At 39.5% G+C, this 16,839-nt stretch overlaps 1 long non-coding RNA gene across 2 annotated transcripts in view; it reads right to left on the bottom strand.

Moving 5' to 3' along the window:
- Positions 1-16,839, bottom strand: part of LOC124106546 (uncharacterized) — a 116,850-nt gene that overhangs the window by 5,842 nt on the left and 94,169 nt on the right. The window contains exons 3-4 of one of the 2 annotated variants that reach the window (XR_009228613.1): positions 13,229-13,421; positions 9,283-10,970 (exon numbers count right to left, since the gene is read on the bottom strand). This is a non-coding gene — a long non-coding RNA (uncharacterized LOC124106546). Of the gene's footprint in view, positions 1-9,282; positions 10,971-13,228; positions 13,422-16,839 lie in introns of those variants that run through there. The other variant, XR_006856091.2, reaches the window with a different exon arrangement.

Raw genomic sequence — 16,839 nt, 5'->3', positions numbered from 1 at the left:
AGGACTCAGAGAAGCATTTATCTGTTGGTCCATCCCCCAGTGGTAACGGGAGCCTGTGTGAGCGTGGATCTCTTCCATTTCTTAGCTGTGGATATATGAGCTTCCAGTGGATGCCACAGGCCCTCCATCTTAGGTGTCTGGGACTTCCCAGGGCAGGAAGCAGGAGTGTGGCCAGACCTTGACCAGTTGCCCCCGAGTGTAGCTGGGCCAGCCTGCATGGTCTTATTTTGTTACAACTCATTTCATTTCCACTGGAGTAAAAAGGTGGAAGGAAAGGGTTCAAAATTGAGATGTCTGATACCCTCATCTACAAACCAGAGACGAGAATAACATCTGCCTCTTAAGCTTGCAAAAAGTTAGATGTTTTGTGTGGGAATTTCCTATCAACAAATACTACTTGTTAAGGCCATTAAAATGATCTTTTGTCTATACAGCTAAAAAAGTGCCCGGCACACAATTAAATAAAAAATGTGAGCTAGGTGAGTAAGTAAATAGGAAGTAAATAGAGGCATCCCAGCCTCTTAGTAGAGACCCCTACCAATGCAGCAATATTAAACAAATACAGTTCCATTCAGGTGCTTGCCACATCCAGTTAGATTTGATTGAAGTAAAGTGAATGGTGACAGAAGAGACATGTCATTTTCTCTCTTTTTCCTTTTTCTTTTTTTCCCCTAGTTACTTGGGTTTGAATCCAGGGGTGCTCTACCACGGAGCTATATCCCCGGCCCTTTTTAATTTTATTTTGGGACAGGATCTCACTACATTGTCCAGGCTGGCCCCAAACTTACTATCCTCCTGTCTCAGTCTCCCAAATAGCTAGGATCATAGTGGTGCCCCACCTCACCTAGCAAAATATTTTTTAAAAGCTTACTTGAAGAATTCATTGAGTCTATGAGGTGAGAGAAGCTTTATTTGCCTATGAAATGCAACTCCTTAATGGCTTTAATTCCTCTGGTCTTTTCCAGTATTTGATAAGATACACAAACAGAAGTTGGGTGAGAAATCCTTCAGAACTAAAAAGTAGGGTTCTCTTTGTATTAAAAGGGTATGGACTATGGGGAAAGGAAAGCAAGGCAAATTACATTCTGCCACAAATAATAAAGCAGACATAGTGTGATTACAGATTAACTCAGTTAAAGTCAGGCAGTGCCAACCCAGGAAGGTCTTATTTTGTTACAACTCATTTCATTTCAACAAGCACTTACAGATCTGATGATAAGCAGAGCCAGGCATGGGGCTCAGAAGGTGAGGGAGAAATTCAAGTTTCAGTCTCCAGTGACCAGGTGCATGGATATGCCATTTGCTAACAGAAGAAAGAGGTTTTGGGAGAAAATAAAGCCAAAGTGGAAGAAGAGTAGAGACATATTTGGTAGAGGCATCTACTTAGGTTGTTTTGATTTTCTGTATTTATTTTTGAGACATGAGATCCTTTTATAATATTCTCACCTATGAAAAGGCTGGGAAAACTCCCCAGGCTGTCATATATGTTTTTTTTTCTGCAGAAAGAATGTGGCCCAGGAAAATGAGCAAAGATGACAGGAAGTCCTGTTCCACCTCTTTGGAGTACCTGGCCTAGACTACATCTTCCTAGAGAAAGGGCCACGATGGCCTGATGTTTTTCACTGGCCTCTTTCCCTACATCCACTCCCCACCCTTCACCCTCCTCTATGCTCCAGACAGCTGACTGGTATGGACTCTGTCCCTCACCCTACAGCTCATGGCTGGTTCCACCAATGGGAGCCATGGGCAGAAGACCCAAGGGAAGAATCTCTCTTGACTCCCTCCCTTCTGGGTGGCCACTGATTGACTCCCTTTGGTGAAGGTCACATCTCCCAAAGCTGTTGTTCCTGTTGGGTTCTGAATACAGGGCTATCTCCTCTTGTCCCTCAAGGTTAGTGGAGAACAATGGCTCCCCACTGTTGCCAACCCCGCATACTGTACCATTCTAAATTGTGCCCACACCTTTGCAAATGGTAGCTCCCACTTATACTTTTCTCAATTATTCGTAATTGTGAGTATTTCATCTGTTTCCTTCCAGAACCAGGACTGATGTTGAATATTTTTCTCATTAACACAAAGCAGCATCTTCATTCACTTACCATGTACCTGTGGAGCTGTGACCCATGTTTCTAATTTTTATGAAGGTGCTTTATTATCAAGGGGATATGTGTTCTGGAACTCAGGCACACTTGATCCATTCAGGAAACCATGCCAGACTGGCTTTTCAGTATGAACCAAAAATTGGGTTAGAAAGGAATAGGGAAGAGTGAGTGAGGAAGAGGAGGATGTCAGAGGAGGAAAAGACTTGTGGATTATCAGTATCACCATCCCTCCATCAAGCCTTCCTTGGGTAATGACACTCAGAAATGTTTGATTTGGGATAGAATGACATTTATCAACCCCCACTCCACAGGATGAATTTTTCCCCTCTTGAATTCTTTCCCTTTCCTTTTGTACTATCCCCTTCCCCAACTCAGGCCACATAAAACTCCTTCTTATTTTGTTTTAACATTGGAATCAAGTACAATAGAATATATTCCTTAAACTCTCAAGTTAAAAAAAAAAAAACATCAGAAAGCCATTGATTTCTGTTCCCCCATGCCATAGAAGTAGAGAAATAGTTTTAAAATATGCATGTCTGACTATCTAGACTTCACTTTGTTCATTTGTCCACTTATGCATTTGTTTTTTCATCCATCAAATAGCTTCCAAATGCAACCTAATACTCTGTTGCTGTTGTCTGCCCATTACTAAAGGAAGCAGGATGAAGCGAGCAAATGATCCCACAATATGAGCAAATGCAACTCTAGAAGAAGCAAAGGGCAGGTGGAGGAGAGGTGAGGTAGGGCCTGCAGCCCACCCCTCCCCTAACTATCTGAGCCAGGCAGAGGCCAGATGGGGCAGGTGACTCCAGACAGGCTCAGGCTCACCTGCTGTTCAGGTGCACTGTGCATGCTGATGCTGCAGCCCCAGGGGTTGGGGAGCCTCTGTGCTCCCACATATTTAACCCAACCACAGGTGAGAAAGCCTGAGATCTTGGCCAACCTAGCACAAAGGTCAAAGGGACAAGAGCCTGTGAGATTTCTCCTTTCCAGTCCTTTCCATCCTCGGTAACAAGGGGACCACTGTGGACTCACCAAGAGTGGGCTTCTGTTCTTCTCTGACCTTTGCCAGGTTTTGGACATGGAGCTGCGCTAATTTGGAGTTGCTGAGCTACAGAGCAGTGTTAAAGAGAGGCTCTGGCATCTCAAATTTACTGCTCGAATATCTAAAATGTGTATTACAGGAAGTTGCATAGCTTCCAAGCAGCATATATGAAATTAAGCTTTTTAAAAAGTCATGGTAGTTTGATGTTCTGGGGAAGCACAAATGTCAAGCTCTTTGCTGGAGAGAGAAGGTATCCTGCTGACATCCCGCCTCTGTCTGCCAGGCTTCCCCAGGAGCCTCTCATTTCCTGAGAGCCAGGAGTGAGCAATGCACCCTTACTCACCCCAAGACCTTTAGCCCTCTAGTTTGCTCATCCCCATCACTTAGCTATGATACTTGTACCCAAGTGACAAAATCTCCTTTAACTTCTTCCTCAGCCCTCCCTGTCCCACCATGATTAAATGAGGGGGGAAGGAATATGACTTGAATTAAGATCTGCTTTCTAAAATATTTCCTTTTTAAAAAATTTCCTCCCTTTCTTTTTCCTTCTTCACCTATTTCTCTGGACCTCTTTTGTTCAGGAGCTTGTTCAATTATTCATTCATTCCTTTGTATGTGGAGCCCAAGCTGAGGCTACTGTACCTCTTTCCTCCTCCCCATTACAGTGTGCACTGAAGTCTGGGGATGCCAGGATGGGGCAGACCTGCCGTGGTTCCACCTGAGTGATGGAGCCTTGTAGGACGGACTCACTCCACAGGAGGAGAAAGTGGAGGCACTAGGTTCAATTGTGATGGCCCAGGATCAGGGTGAAGGGCAGGGTGGTCCTGGTGGCACTTGAAGATTGGCATAGTGTCTGTCACTCTGATGTCTTCTGGTCTAGTCCCCTGGGCTGTGTACTTGAGTCCCAAGGTGAGGGTGTTGGAATAGACAAGTAAGTATAAACTAAAATAGTTTGTACTAAAACATTCCTAGACTTCAGAAAGCAGTGAATAATAGCATCAGCTGACCTCAGAAGCCAGGCCAACATCAACACCCTTGACCCTCGGCAAATGCAGGTTTGGCAAAGGCAGCAGAGGATGCAGGCAGGAAGGTAATGCCTTCACACAGCTACTTTGGTGTCAGTAGCAATGGAGACCTCAGCCCTATAAGCAGAAGCAGGTGAGGGAGAAAGTAGCAGGTACCACATGTAGCCACAGGACAGTGGTGGTCAATATGTATGAGAAATTTCTGCAGAATTCCAGGCTTTGGGACATAAAACTGATGTGAGCCTCTGTGTGGTTAAGGCAGCCACAGAGTGGATTAGGGGAAGTCCAGAGGTCACCGTTTTGTGTTTCTCACTAAGGTCCTGTCTCACTGCAGGCAGTTGAATTTAGGGACACAGGTTATTGTACATGCCTTAAATCCAACTGAGTTCCAAAAACAGAACTTACAGGAGTTTGACATGAAAGTCTCAGCCATAAAAGGGCCACTTTTTAAGAAAAGAAAGTGAAAGAACCATAATTAAGGAATAAAGACTGGGTAGAAGGCAAGAGAGGTGCCATAGAAGGAAGCCAGCCACACAAATGTCCTTGCTTGGTTTGAAATCCTCTCTTCTGAGCTCAGTGGGCCTAATCAAGATCTGGACAGAATGAATCCAGTTGGGGATACATTTTGTTTTATAAATATTTGTTTTTGAATTTTATAGGATTCCTTTCTTTCATTATAATTATCAATTCATCTTAATTGTACTATATAATGGGTTTTACTCTGATGATTGCACACACGCATATACGATGCTCTGATTGTATTCACCTTCCCTTCTACCCTATCTTACCCTCCATGCCCTCTGCTGTCCTGCCCCAGTCCCCTTCCTTAATCATCTGTCTTTTATTTTCAGGGCTCCTCCTCCTCCTCCCCCTGCTCTTCCCCCTCCTCTTCCCCCTCCTCTTCCCCCTCCTCCTCTCCCTCCTCCCCCCTTCCTCCCTCCTCTTCCTTCCTCCTCTTCTTCTCCTCCTCCTCTTCTTCTTTACCTCCCCCCTCTCCACCTCCTCTCCCTCCTCCTCATCTCCACATAGAAAAACATGCAATACTTGACTTCTGTGTCTGGCTTATTTTACTTAACAAGATAATCTCCGGTTCTACCATTTTCCTGCAAATGACAGGATCTCATTCTTCTTTATGGCTACATAATACTCCATTATGTGTGTGTATATATATACATCACACTTTCTTGATCCATTCATCTGTTGGCAGACATCTAGGCTGATGCCATATTTTGGTTATTTTAAATAGTGCCTCAATAAACACGGGATGCAGGTTCTCTTTTGTATGCTATCTTCATTTCCTTCATTTATATACTGAGAAATGGGACAATTTCATCATATGGTAGTTCTGTTTTTAGATTTTTGAGAAACCTCCATACTGTCTTCCATAGTGACTGTTATTAATTTACGTTCCCACCAAAGTGTATAAAAGTTCCTTTTCCCCCCACATCCTTGCCAGCCATACTTTTTCTTTTCTTTTCCTTTCTTTCTTTCTTTTTTCTTTTTTGATGATAGCTATTGTAACTGGTCTATAATAGAATCTCATTGGAGCTTAGCATTACTCTGATGGCTAAAGATATTGAGCATCTTTCATATATTTGTTGGCCATTTGTATTTTCATAAAGTGTCTATTCAGTGCCTGTTTATTAATATAATTATTTAATTCGTTTGTTGTTGTTAGGTTCTTTAGGTTTTTTATATATGCTGGATATTAATCCTCTGTCAGATAAATGGCTGCTGGAGATTTACCCCTATTCTATAGGTTGTCTGTTAGCTTTGAGGATTGCTTCCTTTGCCATGCAGATGCCTTTAGATATATTCCCATTTGTCAATTCTTGCTTTTATTTTCTGAATTATTAAAGTCAAAATATCCAGAAAATAATTGTGTATGCCAATATCTTGAAGTGTTTTTCCCAGGTTTTCTTCTAATATTTCCATAGTTTCAGGTCTTATATTAAGTCTTTGACCAATTTTAAGTTGATTTTTTTTACATGTTGAGGGATAGTGATCTAGTTTCAATCTTTTATATGTGATTATTCAGTTTTCCTAGTACCACATGTTGCAGAGGCTGTGCTTTCCCCCTTGTATGGTTTTGGTATCATTGTGGAGATTCATATGGCCATAGATGTGTGGTTTTATTTCTGGGTCCTCTATTCTGTTCCACTGGGGCACATGTCTGTTTTATGCCAATGCCACACTGTTTCTGTAGTTATGGCTTTGGAGTATATTTGGAAATCAGGTATTATTTTTTATTTTTTTGGCTCAGGATTGCTTTGGTTATTCAGGTCTTTTGTGCTTCCATATGAATTTTAGGATTGCTTCTTCTAGTTCTGGGAAGAATGCAATTGCCATTTTGATGAGTATTTCTTTGACTCTATAGATTACTTTTGATAGCATGGCATTATGACAATATTACTTCTTCAAGTCTCCATCTTCTTTTGTCTTCTTTCATTTCCTCTTTACTATTTTATAATAATAGTCATTGTAGAGGTCTTTCACCTACTAAGTTGGGTTTATTCTTAGGTATTTTATTTCAGTTTACTTCACTTTTTGAGGCTAACTTAAATGGGATTGCTTTCTTGATTTCTTTCTCAATGGGTTCATTATTGATGTACAGAAAAGCCACTGATTTTTGTATGTTGATTTTGTTTCTTGCTACTTTGCTGAAATTATTTATCAGTTTTAAGAGTCTTTTGCTGGAGTCTTTAGGGTCTTACAAGTATAGAATCATATCATTTGCAAACCAGGATGATTTAAATTCCTTCTTCCCTGTTTGTAATCCTTTTATTTTTTCCCTTTCCCAATTCTCTGGCACAAATTTCTAGTACTGTATTGAATTACAGTAGTGAGAATGGATACCCTTGTCTTCTTAATGAGTTTCAGAGGAAATCTTTCAGGTTTTTCCCATGGCTATGGATTTGTCCTACATAGTCTTTATTATTTTGAGGTATGTTCCTTCTTTACCTTGTTTCTGCATAGCTTTTATTATGAAGGGATGTTGAATTTTATCAAATATTTTTTCTGCATCTATTGAGATGATCATGTGATTTCCATTCATCATTCTCTTTATGTGTTGTATTGCATTTATTGATTTGCATATATGAAACCATCCTTGTATCTCTGTAATAAAACCAACTTGACCATGGTGATGATCTTTTTAATATATTGTTGAATTCTATTTGCAAGCACTTTATTTAGGATTTTATATTTGTGTTCATCAAGTATATTGGTCTATAGTTTTCTTAGTTGTATCCTTATCAGGCTTTGGTAGTGAGATAATACTTTCTTTGTAGAATGAGATTGGAGGTTTTGTTTTTTTACCTTTCTAGTTTGGGGAATAACTTGAGGAGCATTACTATTAGTTCTTCTTTAAAAGTCTGGTAAATTCACCTGTGAATATTTCTGGTTTGGGGCTTTTATTGGGAGACATTTTTATTACTATTTTAATCATACTGCTTATTATTGAGCTACTTAGGTTTTTATATCCTCTTGGTTTGATTTGGGTAGGTCATATATAACTAGAAAGTTTCCCATTTCTTCTACATTTTCTGCTTTGTTTACCTATTTCAAAATATTCCCTAGTGATCCTGTGGATTTCAGTGCTATTTGTAACAATATCCCCTGTCTGTCTCAAAATTTATTTGTTTGGGTCTTTTTTCTCTTCCTTTCGGCTAGTTTGGCTAAGGGTTTGCCAATTTTGTTTATCTTTTCAAAGAATAAATGCTTTGTTTTCATTGGGTTTTTTTGGTACCATTCTTTTAGTCTCTATTCCATTTATTTCTGCTCTGTTCTTTATTGTATCTTCTACTGATTGGGGGTTTAGCTTTTTCTTGTTTTTCTAAGATCTTAGGAAGTATCATTAGATTATTTATTTGTGATCTCTCTGTTTTTTTTTAACATACTCTTACCTGTAAACTTCCCTCCTTGTACCACTTTCACTGTGTTCCACAAGTTCTGATATGTTGTGCTCCCATTCTGACTTGATTCTAGGAATTTTTTATTGCCCCCTCACTTCAATGAACCACTGCTCATGCAAAAGTGTCTTCTTCATGGTTCATGTGTTTCCTAGAGCTTCTCTTGATGTTTGCGTCTAGTTTCATTCCATTCTAATCTGGTCAGAAAAAGATTATTTTAATTTTTAAAATTTACTGAGATTAGCTTAATCTGATTATCATTTAGTCTGATTTATTTTGGAAAGAGTTCCAAAACCTCCAATCTCATTCTACAAAGAAAGTATTATCTCACTACCAAAGCCTGATAAGGATACAACTAAGAAAACTATAGACCAATATACTTGATGAACATAGATATGATGAAAATAATACCTATTCTGCAGCTTTGGGGTTGAGAATTCTGTAGATGTCTATTAAGGCCATTTGATATATAGTGTAACTTAATTCTGATGTTGTCTTTGTTGATATTTTTTTTTATGGATGACCTAGTTATTTGTGAGAGTCAGGTATGGAAGCTCCCCACTATTATCAAATTGGTATCTATCTCTCCTTTTATGCCCAGTAGTGTGTGTTTTATTAAATTAGGTGCCCTAATTTTTGGTACATATATATTTATAATCATTATATCTTCTTGATGTATTATTCCTTTGACTAATATAAAATGATCTTCTTTGTCTCTTTTTATTGATTTTGAATTGAAGTCTGCTTGCTTTCAGATTCCATTGCTCAGAATATCAATTTCCATTTTTCACTTTTAGGCTGTTTATGTCTTTGGCCAATCTGTATACATCTTTGGTAAATTTCTTGTGGGTAGCAACTGTTGGCTCTAGTTTTTAATCTACCCAGTCAATCTATATCTTTTAATTTTGTAAAATGATAAGCATTTGCATTCAGGGTTATTATTGGAAGATTTATACTAGTTCTTTTTATTTTATTGTTTTCTTTTGGTTGTTTTAATTAATCTGTGTTTATTTTTCTTTACTCATAGGTTTAGTAGTTCATTGAATGTATGTATGTGTGTATGTATATATGAATATATATATAAATATATATATATATATATATATATATATATATATATATATATATATAACTTTTTTATACCAGGGATTGAACTCAGGGTCCTTCAACGACTGAGCCACATCCCCAGCCCTATTTTGTATTTGATTTAGAGACAGGGTCTCACTGAGTTGCTTAGTGCCTCACTGTTACTGAGGCTGGCTTTGAACTCAAGAACCTCCTGCCTCAGCCTCCCAAACTGCTGGGATTACAGGTGTGTACCATCATGCCCAGACTGAATTAATATCTTTTATTCTTTCCTAATTCTTATTTGCATATCTACTCTTCTAGTGACTTTTATTCTTTCCCATGCTCTCATGATTGTGTTTATCTAGCTTCCCTGAGTGTAGGATTCCTTTTATTATCATCTCTAATGCGAACTTGGTAGTCATGAATTCTTTTAGTCTATACTTATTTTGAATGATCTTTACTTCTCCTTCAATTCTGAAGAAAAATTTTGCCAGACATAGTAAACTAGATATACACTCCTGCAGTTGTTTTCTTTCAGTGCTTGAAATGCATCGTTGCATGTCCTGCTAGCCTTTCGAGTTTCTGTTGAGAAATCTGTAGTTTTTCTAATGGGTTTGCTTTTATATATGACTTGACAGCTCTGTCCTGGAGCTTTTAATATTCTTTCTTTTATACTTTCAATCAGTTTAACTACAAATGTCACAGAGAGATTCTTTTCTGGTTGTATCTATTTGGGGTTCTAAATGCTCCTTCTAACTGGATATCTATATCTTTCCTAATATTGAGAAATTTTTCTGCTATTATTTCACTAAAAAGGTCTTTAAAATTTTGTTCTTTTTAGATATGCAGGAAAGTGTGTTTTGGCATATTTGACATACATGACAGGAGAGTGTGTTTTGGCATATTTTACATACATGGAGTGTAATTTATTCTAAACAGGATCCTATTCTTGTATTTGTACATGATGCAGATGGAGTAGAGTAATTCTGATATGTGGATACTAAAAAGGTTTTCTATGTCTTCAACCTGTAGGTCTTTGACTCTGTCTATTCCAATTATACATGTTTGTTTTTTAATGGTATCCCATAGATATTATATGTTCTGTTTATTCTTTTCAATTATTTTTTCTTTATTACTGTCTGAATGTGATAATGCATCAACCTTGTCTTCCAGCCCTGTTATTCTTTCCTACACTTCATCTAGTCTATTGGCAAAGCTTTCAACTGAGTTTTTTATTTGATTTATTGAGCTCTTCAATTCCAAAATTTCTTGGTTTTGTTTTCAGAATCTCTCTTTGTTGAATTGCTCTTTCAGATCGTGCGTTGCTTCCTTGATTCATTCAACTGTTTATTTTTATCTCCTTTGAATTCACTGATCATTTTTATTAAATCATTATTTTGAATTCTTTGGCATTCATCTACATCAGTGTCTTTGGAATCAGTTACTAGAGTTACAAACTTTAGAGAAGAAGTCGTGTTGTCTTGTTTATCCATATTTCTTGTGTTCTGTGCTGAAATCTGTCTGTCTGTTGAGATGAATATCTCCTCCACACGTATGTGAAAGCCTCTTTAGGGAGCAACCTTCTCTTGATGATGTGCCCTGTGGTATCTGTTCATTGTGTAGTGCTAAGTTTTACTGGATTTCATAGTATATTTTTCCACTGGGTTCTTTGCTGTTATTAGAGCCTGAGTGAGCAGCTTTTTCTGTAGGTCTTCTAAGAGTGGGGGCCCTCTGGTAGTTCAGGCAGGTGCACTGTAGACAACAAAGTGTGTGGGGTGCACCCACTGTCCTTACTTCAGTCTTGTCAGCAATGTGTGGTCTGAAAGGATACGGGAGTGATCTATAATGAGAGATCTCTCATAGGTGTGGTGTGCACAACTTTAGTGTTATTTGTTGCTATGGGAGTAATGTCTAGGAGTGTGACTTCAGGCACCCCCAAGTCATTCCTTCTTGGTGCCAGTTCACTGGATAGGAGTTTATCTCCCTTATTAATTAAGTTGAATTAAATCCATCAAGATTTGTGATCCCTGGTTATAAATCATAGCTGCCCCTGCCTGACCATAGGTCTGGAATGATAACTCAGCCTGACTTTTATCAGAAGAGTTTGAACTCCTCCAAGTTTGAGAATCTTACTTAGCACCAGCATCTTTCCCAGCTTTTAAGAATTCATGGGTTAATCGTGTTAGGTTACATAAGATTGATGAATATTGGGCATCTCTTGACTAAATGTGAATAATGAATAAGAAAAAGACATGATCTCTGAACAAGGAGCATGCAGTATGATACTGAATCAAGGCAGGTGTCAGAGAAAGAACACTTCTTGGGCTGGGAATGTGAATCAAGCGGTAACGTGCTTGCCTGGCATGCACGGGGCACTGGGTTCCATCCTCAGCACCACATAAAAATAAAAAATACAAATGTTGTGTCCACTGAAAACTGAAAAAATAAAGATTAAAAAAACACTTCTTTTTGCTTAGACTTTTATCATTTTTATAAGCCCAAAGTAAAATTAGTTCTTTGGACTGTACTGAGAGACACTAGTACTAGATGGATCCCACTGAGAATTGTAGCCAGAATTAGAATGTCTGTAGTTGGCTTAGTTCTGTCATGGGAAAACTATGCCCTTCCAACATCCATATACCTTCCTATAACATCCTATCTTTCTTTAGGTGTGGAAAGTCCTAGGAAAATGCCAACAGATCCATAGTCCCCTTTGCCCCAATAGAAATTAAAAACTTCTGTAATTAAACATCTTCAAGAATTTCCAACATCCCCAGGACATTTTAGAAAGTTGGAGTTGGAAGCATCCCTAAGGAAACAGAGGAGATAAATGAGAGCAGAACACCACAGGCTATTGTAGGCAAGACAATAACAAAAGGTTGTGAACAGAGACCAGCATATGCATTTGTGAGGCTATAAGGAAAGATCTTCTAGGAAGAGAAGAAGAAATAATATTTCTCCTATGTGTTTGATTCTGTACTTTCATTTATAATAGTCCCTTTGGCCACTGTAGGTACCAAACCCTTTAATGCTCAAAACTTTGTATAAGATGTGTAGTATTTTCATATAACCTACACATTGCTCCCATATGCTTTAAATCATCTTAAATTATACTTAATACCATGGAACTGCTATGCAAATAGTTGTTGTTTGTACCATTTAAGAAATAATGACAAGAAAAATGTCTGTACATGTTCAATCTAGATGCAGTTTGGGGCAGGGGAATATTTTTGATCCATGGTTGGTTGAATCCACAGATGCAGAACCAGCAGATGTGGAAGTCCAATAGTATACCTTATGTCATTTCATTTTCTAATAGCTCCATAGATCGGTATTATAATTCTATTTTATAAAAAAAAGGAAACTGAAGCTTAAATAGTTCAGGTAATTTATTCAAAGACCCAGATAATAAAAAAGAATCAGGACTTGAAATGCAGGTCTCTGAAGGCACAAAAGGTCATGCCCACCCTGTTTTATACATGTGCATTTATGTTAACAAACACAGCATCTAGGAAGTTCCAGGTTCTGTTCTAAGGGCTTTCCAAATAATAATCCATGTAATACTCATATCCATGGTAGGAAATAAGTACCAGCACTATTCCCAGTTATCACATGAGGGACTTGGGCAGAAAGCTATATAAGCAGGCAAGATCACATTTCTGATGGCAGAGCCAGCTGCCTCCTCAGAGTCCACTCTTCCCATCATCCCTCCATGTATAGAGGGGCACTTACTGTGCACTTACTTCATGCCTCTTTTGAGGGCTTTAAACTTATTAACTCATTCAGTTCATGTAGTCAGGGAGCCTAGAAAGGGGGCTCTAAGATCAGGTAGCATGGTGACTAAAGTACAAGTGTAGGCTCCAGAGTCAGGCCCTGTCATTTGCTAGTTGCATGACCTCAGATAAGTCATTTAATCTCTTAGTGGCTATTTCCTTATCTGTAAAGGCAAAGTTATAACTGTTTCTACTTCACACGTTTATGGTAAGGATTGAGTTATTCATAAAGTGCTTAGTATGGCATCTGGCAAGTAGAAAATGCTGGAAATTTATTTCTTTAAGCATGGACACTTATACTTACAATGCGGGGATATGTAGTGTCCTCCTAAGATTCTGAAGCTGGTTCTTCATGGTGTCACAGTAAGATGTCCATCCTCTGCAAGGTCACTGCTAGTTCCAGGACTGGATGCTTGTGGGGAGTTATCACTTGGCAGGTCAGGCCTCACGAAGAAATTGGCTGCACATTGCTATTTTAGGTGGAAAGATGGTTGGCCCTAACCCCAAGAGAAAGCAGAAAGAAAGAAAGTATTAATTAGGAGGCTACAAGATGCCAGAGACAATTTGTCCACCCAAGAACAACAGAGAGCTCACCCTTGACAAGGAGCTCTGACTTGGTTATCCTTAAAACAGAGCCTTGACTGCCTCGCCATTCATCAGCTCCTCAAGGCTGTCTGACATGGACAGAGAGAATGACTGTAGAACCAAGATGACTGCTCAGCCTACAGGCCAAGGGTGCACTTGAGGGTGCTCCCCAGCAATCTGGAGACAGGAGGCCCAAGGAGAGGGAAGCTGATAAGCTGTGGGCTGATGTCCCAGGTGTGACCACACAGCACTTGCTCCTCCACCCTCCCTCCTTTTCAGAAAAGAGTGTTTGGCAGCCTGGGCTGCTGTCTTCCTTTGGAAAACACTAAAGCCTGATCCAGGGTAGGGGCTTCCTGGCTGCTGAAGGGAGATGAAGCAGAATATGGGAGTTCACCTAATGTGGTCAGAAGTAAAACCCAGCGATTCAAAATTTGTAGGCCAGATCTGTATTCATGTGTGCTGGTCCTCAGCCCTGGGAGGCCATGGCTGCTTAGCTCAGAATAGGTGCTGAGATGAGGAACTAACTGCATGGAGCTGGGGAAGGAGGCTATCTCCATCCTCAGTGATCCTCTTTTTCTTGTGCTGCCTCAGTCCTGCATATGTGATGAGCACTTGCATACATTGTTTCCTTTGTTGATAGATGTCATTTCCCCCATCTTATAGCTAAAAGAACTGTGGCCCAGAGGAGTCAAGTAAATTGCCCAGGGTGGCACAACAAGGAAATAGGTCTGGAAGGGCGGAGAGGTAGGGAGGGCTGGAACACACAGGAGTTCAATTTTGTCTTAATCATAGAGAAAAGAGGAGCTAATGGGCAGGGAAAAGTCAGACTTGCATTTTGAAGAGGACATTCTGGTTGCTGAGTGGTTTCCAAAGTCACTCAGCCAAGACAAAGGAAGAGGGCCAAAGTCCTATACTGACCAAAGAACCAATGTTGAAGTTCTTGAGAATTATCAGAAAAGGTGTGGTATTTTACTTGGAAGGTTTCTGACTTCAGAGAGCAACTAAGACTCTAAGAGTCTCAGAAGCTTTCAGATCTTCCAAAATCATTGTCCAGCATCCTTATAGCAAAGCTTCAGGTCCCTTGACCACAGAAGCCATGTATCTCATGAAGGACAGTGCCACTCTCCCCAAGTTTGGAAGGTCTGTGTTTTTAATACATTTAACATAATCTTTGTCAAAGTAAATTGAACTGGCAATAATAATCAATTTATGAGGAAAGAGTGAGAAAGTTAAGTGGAGAGCCTTACTAAGGGCCTGGCAAGTGGGCAACCTGACAATGCACTGATGCTGGGAGGTGAAGTGCATACATGGAGTCCTTCTTGGAAAGCAAGGAGAGAAATGCATAGATGCTAAGTCAAGCCAGAACAAATTATGTAGAGATTTTTCCTTGAGGAACTAGAAGATCCCAGATGGAACTCTGGGTATGACCATGGATATTTTATGGCTGAAGCTAAGAAGTTAGAAGAGAGTGACTCCCCTAATTTTCCAGAGAGGAATCAGTCTCTGGGACAGGCTGGGGACTCTGGTCATACTCCTTGGATGAATGAATGAGGCCACTTGATCTTGGTTGGAGACTCAACTCAACCGCATGCATTCCTACCCCAGGGCATTTCTCTCTCCCCTGTCACAGGAGAGAACTAGTTTACCAGGAACTCTTCACTACATCATCTGATTCAATGTGTTCTGAAGCATTTATCATTATCTGAAACATTCCTTTTTAATCCACTTATCTACATATCTATCATCAGTCTCATGGTCCCAAGAACAGAAGCTTTTCCATCTGTGGGAAGCCATGTTTCAGAGCCTATCCCAATGCCTGTTCTGACGGGCACTTTTTCTTGAAAGAAAGCCATAGGTGGATAAATCAGGAAACTGGAATTTTATAAATATGGTACAAATGTCACCAGTTGGCAAATAGAAAATCCAGGCAAATAGTTCATTCAGTGTTTATGCTATGAATCAACTAGGTAGAGTGATTTTTCATCACTTAATTATCTTAGAATATCTCCAGTACTGAAGCATGTGTATTTTTATAAAGCAAATGTAAGAAACAATATATTAATGTCAATGAAGTAATGTATACACATAATTCACTGACAAAATAAACTGTTTAAAATACTTTTTTTTTTACTAATATCATTGTGAAAAAAAGTCCCTAATGCTCAGCCAAAAGTGTGGAAAAAAGCAACTAAACATTTGTTGCTTTATTTTTAGAAACACAAAATTTAGCTTCTTCCTTGTTTTACTATGTTTCCAAAACAACTACTTGAAGGTTTCAGAACCAAATAATTTCAATAGAGCATTTTTTGAGCAGACAAGCATTATAAGATGTCAGTTTAAGATTCAGACCCAGCCTCAAAAACAAACAAACAAAACTATACCAAGAAGAGTATTCCAATTAGTCATATCCAGGGAATAATCAGAATAACTGAAGTCATGAGAAAGAGGTTAGGCTCAGGATGTCTCAGTCCTTCTCCTTCTGTGTTCATGGGCTCCTGCTAAATAAACACAGCCTAGTATGATCTTGACCTCATCACAGTTACCCTCAGCAGAGGCCCAAGTGCAAGTGGTGCTCATTAAAATCTGTTGGATCAAGATGCCAAGGGTAACTGCAGTTGCTTTCTGTTGGTCAAGCTGTCATTCAGCCAAGAAATGACACATTAGGAGGAGTCTGGCAAAACTGACAGCTCAGCAACAACCCCCACCCCAACCTTGACCTTTGTAACTTCATCAAGGTCCCTGAGTTACTTTACATGATACACACCTACTTAAGTGTGTCCAAATGGAGTTGTAATATGCTAGTCTGTGCTTTCTTTATTTTTCATTAGCAATTTGCTCTTACCCTGAGGCAAATAAGGGTAGAACTGGAATTCAAGAGAGAGAGAGAGAGAGAGAGAGCGCTTGTGGCTATCTGCCACAGTCCGGCTGCAGCAAAATAACCAGGGGGCGACGAGCAACTTGGGTACATTGATACAGCAGGAGTGGGAGCCGTTTATTGTAGGACAGGAGGGGTATATATACATTACACACAGCTTATCTTAATTAACATAAACTAGATACAGCAGTCAACCAATAAGGAATCTCCACACTTAATGGCTCGCTGGCGTTACTTCACAAACCACTCCCTCTGGCAAAATGCCAGGCGCTGTCTTGACTTGTTTACAGACCTTAACAGCTATCTCAATATTTCATTGCTTCTCCCTCCTGCTGACTGTCTTTGACTAGAAGTGAGAATGGGCAAAAGGGAAGGTAAGATTATCTCACTGCCCAAACAGGGTAAACAAAGGAGTTTCTTGAAAAATGGCCAAAGTTCTGGAATATCCAGGAGTC

The sequence above is a fragment of the Marmota monax genome, unplaced genomic scaffold (assembly GCF_021218885.2).
Source record: "Marmota monax isolate L192 unplaced genomic scaffold, Marmota_monax_Labrador192_F-V1.1 WCK01_AAM20220418_F8-fsc00065, whole genome shotgun sequence".
NCBI classification, from domain to species: domain Eukaryota; kingdom Metazoa; phylum Chordata; class Mammalia; order Rodentia; family Sciuridae; genus Marmota; species Marmota monax.
Note: the sequence above shows the minus strand (reverse complement) of the source record. Positions and strands in the feature narration are given on the sequence as shown.